Source organism: Uranotaenia lowii, chromosome 2 (assembly GCF_029784155.1).
Source record: "Uranotaenia lowii strain MFRU-FL chromosome 2, ASM2978415v1, whole genome shotgun sequence".
Classification (NCBI taxonomy): Eukaryota; Metazoa; Arthropoda; class Insecta; order Diptera; family Culicidae; genus Uranotaenia; species Uranotaenia lowii.
This window is the reverse complement of record NC_073692.1, coordinates 120091253-120095355: the sequence shown is the minus strand read 5'-3', so window position 1 is coordinate 120095355 and position 4103 is coordinate 120091253. Positions and strand designations below refer to the sequence as shown.

The 4103-nt window shown below is 37.9% G+C and overlaps 1 non-coding gene across 1 annotated transcript; it reads right to left on the bottom strand.

Moving 5' to 3' along the window:
• Nucleotides 1–409: 409 nt before the first annotated feature.
• Nucleotides 410–489, bottom strand: Trnal-uag (transfer RNA leucine (anticodon UAG)). The gene has a single exon. It is a non-coding gene; the product is annotated as a tRNA-Leu (tRNA).
• Nucleotides 490–4103: the final 3614 nt, after the last annotated feature.

Here is a 4103-nt window from a genome sequence, read left to right as displayed (position 1 = left end):
TAATTCGAGCCGAGCTGTCTTTAATTAAAAATATTATTTTCATCATTACGTAAAAAAGCAAAATGATCAAAATGTGGCAAAAAAAATATTAATGTAGCTAACATTATTGAGAGAAGTAGGATTGAATAAAAAAAAGGATAGAAAAACAGATGAAAGTTATTCCTGTCCTTCAAAAAGTGGACAAGACGCCTGACATTAAGTTACGTATAGGGATTGATCAACGAAACCCCTTAAATTTTCGATTGTCTATGAACAATCAATAACTTAATATCTACATTCACTGGTAAGTAAGTAGTATTTAAACCAGTAACATAATTTTACAGAACAATTATTTTGTCGACACACGTAAATTTTGATCGTTGTGAATATTGTTATAAACTTGACCAATATATGACAAAAACCAAAATCTTGACAGCGGTGGGATTCGAACCCACGCCATTTCTGACTGGTGCCTAAAACCAGCGCCTTAGACCGCTCGGCCACGCTGCCGTTGTGCGAGTAGGGGATGTATACCTGCAATAAAAATTATTTCCTCGCCATCTCCGAGGGAAGTTGACCGAAAACAACGCAACTGGCCGGCCGTTTACTCACTCAGTGCTTGCTATATGCCTGCCTAGCTACAACAGACGACGACGCTACCTGACTCAAGCCCAAGCTTGTAGAACTACACAGTCTGATGATAACAAAAGCAAAAACGACGACGCGTTAGCCTCAGTGTGGTTTTGTTTGGCCGACGACGACGCCAAGAGGACGGAAGAATAAAAAAAATTGTAGAAAAGGTGTAAACAGATGCGTTAGGGTGTGTGGTGATGATTCAGAAACTTTTAAATATCTTCCTTCCTACACATGCAAGCTGTGCTGGGCTAGTATTGTTATTATGAATTAAATAACATGTCTTAAATATCTATAAATGTTAAGAGACATGATTTGAACCGGAATTCTTATATTGTAAAGAATTGGTATAATATGTAAGTTCAATATTACACTTCAAATTGGATTGCTTAAAAAAGATGCACTAGAAAGAACAAACAGCAAGACTAATAATAGAAATATTCATGTACTACCAAAAATGTACGCAAAAATTCCAATATGGTCTACAGATGGCATGCTTGTTTTATGTACAGCACCATATCCAAATTAATTAATAACATTTGATCATTCCGCTCAGAAAACCGGCTGGCCTTCCGACAATCGCTCCAAAAGTTTCGTTCTTACACTTGATGGCCAAATGACTCCCATTTCATCTTGTCTCTTTAGACTCCATCCATCGAGCATCAGAATGAACGAGGTCCAGGCCATCACGGTAAGCTGCTTACCAACCTCCTTCGACGATTCCATAGTTCGTGTTGTTCTGATCAGACCAAATGGGAGGCTTTCACTTTCATTATCCCTTGCTAGTAAGTAGGTATCGGGGTTCCGAAATGTCACGAGAGCAGGTTACGCAACTTTTGGAGTCCAGCTAGCCGATGCCGCCACCTCGAGTCGCTTCTCGCGAGAACCAGATCAAGGAATGTCCCAGATTTTCGATTTGGGACAATAACAACAACAAACGATCGCATCAGTTCGGTTTTTTTTTTTTATTCTTTGTCTGTTTGTTTCTCGATCTGAACCGCTGAGTAATGAGGTCTCTCCTCTTCTACAGGGCTAGCCAGCCAACCGTAATCGTGCGTAACCTTTTCGGACCGATATTCGGGGGGTTTGATTTGTTTTCGGCTGGAGTTGCCAAACTTGGCCCCATTGATCACGCTGAAAGTATTTCATCGAGCACTCGGACTCGTGCAGAACAGTGGATGGGACCTTTGTGAGAAGAATTAACCACCGTGTAACAGCATTATCATATCCGATCCAGTACCAGTCGAGGGTCGGAGCATGACTACCGGATTTCGAAAATGTGCAGCCCGGCTCAGGATGATCCTTCCTCAAGGATTCACGAACGAAGCGAAAGGTTTGTTCGAGATCAGTGGACTAGAATCTGGCCATTAGTGCCTAGCGTTGTTTTGAATTTTTGCCCAGAAAAATTTGTGTGATGTAGGTACTTTGCAGTGTTAACATTTATTTCTAACGTTAAAATTTTTAAGCAGTTAGTTAAGATTAACAAAATTAAGTAAGTATAGTGTCATCACTTCCACAATAATTTGTGAAAGTCCGGAACTTTTTTAGAGTATGATTCGTTTTCTTATTCTAGGTGACCGTTTAACATAGCCAAGTTCTCACGGCCTTGGAATTTTAGGTTAACTTATTGATTTATTTATTTATTAATTATGATTCTAGGTCGGCAACCAGCGGCTCTTTGGCTTACTGCGCAAATATTATTCACTAGCTAACCCGGTGTGCTTAGGTACACCTTCTAAAATAAATGGGTTTTAGTAAATTATTTAGATTTTGTATCATGGCATCAAGTTGGATCTGCAAATTTCGATCTGTATTAATTAGCTCACATTGATTCCTGAATAATGCCAAAACTAGTCAAAATTATTTTCCACAAGTCCTGACTGTTTAAAAAAAAAGCAATATTCTTTTTGATTTTGAAAAATGGTGGGGAATCGTGGGTCACTAGATCCAATTTGACCAAATAATATGCAAAGTTTATGAATTGTGTATGATCGAATAGATTCAAAAACCTGGCTCGCAATCGTTTTGGCAAAATTCCTTATATAGGATGGACAAAATAATTTTCATAGCTCTTCATTTGGCATAAGAATACTTTACAGATAGGATAAACGTATTCAAATTCTGAATGTGTAAAAAAACATAAAAATATAGGTGGCCCAAGATATCCTACCAAATATGGCCCATGAATCCCCACAAGCGTTTGTGTGGCTTATTGATGAATGTAATTTTAAAAAAAAGTTTAAAATTTGATAAATAAAAGAAGCATATGATGCTTATTTAAATCAACAACATAACGATGACAGTTGGGTTGAGAATTTTTATCTCAACGCACATCTGAGATATTCAGAGTGGCCCACGTTACCCACCTTTCCGCTATCTAAATAACGTCACATTTCGCTCCATTTGTCTGATCTCAAATTATATATATGGTCTTTATTGCTTAATAAGTACTTGATTTATGCCAAAAAAATTCTTATGGAAGCCACCCTTTCTCTTTCCGATCCACATGTTTGAAAAAGGTATGGAACCCATTTTTTAGTATCAAAACCCTATCATATCTCCTTTGCACAATGCAAGGCAGAAGAGTCTGCATGATTCATAGAAACATATCTCGTATATAAATAACATCTCATGACAAATTGGTTCCTATTTCCTCAATTACTTCTCCAGTTATACCAACAAACAGTTGTGTATCAAATAATCCATTTTTTGGATAAGATCTCGAGAAATGTAAAAAATTGTATGAGAGCATCCTCTCCCCTAACAATTTTCTCACTGGAACAACAGAGTGTTTTCGCACTCAAATACCTTCCCATGCAAAATTCGGTTCCACTTGCTTGATAAGTTTTCCAGGTCTGCCCTCCCCCTTTCAATCTCCCCACTACTGGAATAAGGGAGGGGCACCAAATATTCATTGAACCATTTCTCGTCTCAAATACCCTTTCAAGCCAATTTTTTTTCCATTTTTTTCGAATAGTTCTCAAATTATGCAACACAAAAGGTATGGAATCCCCACTGCAAGAAGGGAGGGGCATGACATAATCATAGAATCATTTCTCGTATTCCAATAACTTTTTTTGCCATTTCTCGTATTCCAATAACTTTTTTGCCAAATTTTATTCCATTAGCGTCATTAGTTCTCGATTAGTGTAAAAATTGTCAGCTAGGCCCCTCTCTCTTCCTATCTCCCACTGGAAGATGGAAGGGGTACCAAATATTCATAGAAACATTCTTCGTACCAAAATTCCCTCCCAGGTCAAAAATTGGTTTCATTTGCTTGATCAGTTCTTGAGTTTGGCAAACATTTGTTATTTTTTTAAGATACCCTCCCTTCTTCTAGTGAGAGGGTGGGGTCTCAAACCTTAATAGGAACCTTCTCAGGCCTCAAAAGTACTCACCTGTAAAGTTTGAAGTAAAACGGTTCAGTAGTTATCAAGTTTATAGGGAGTAGATGGACAGAAATCCATTTTTATAAAGGATGAGTGCTCTTA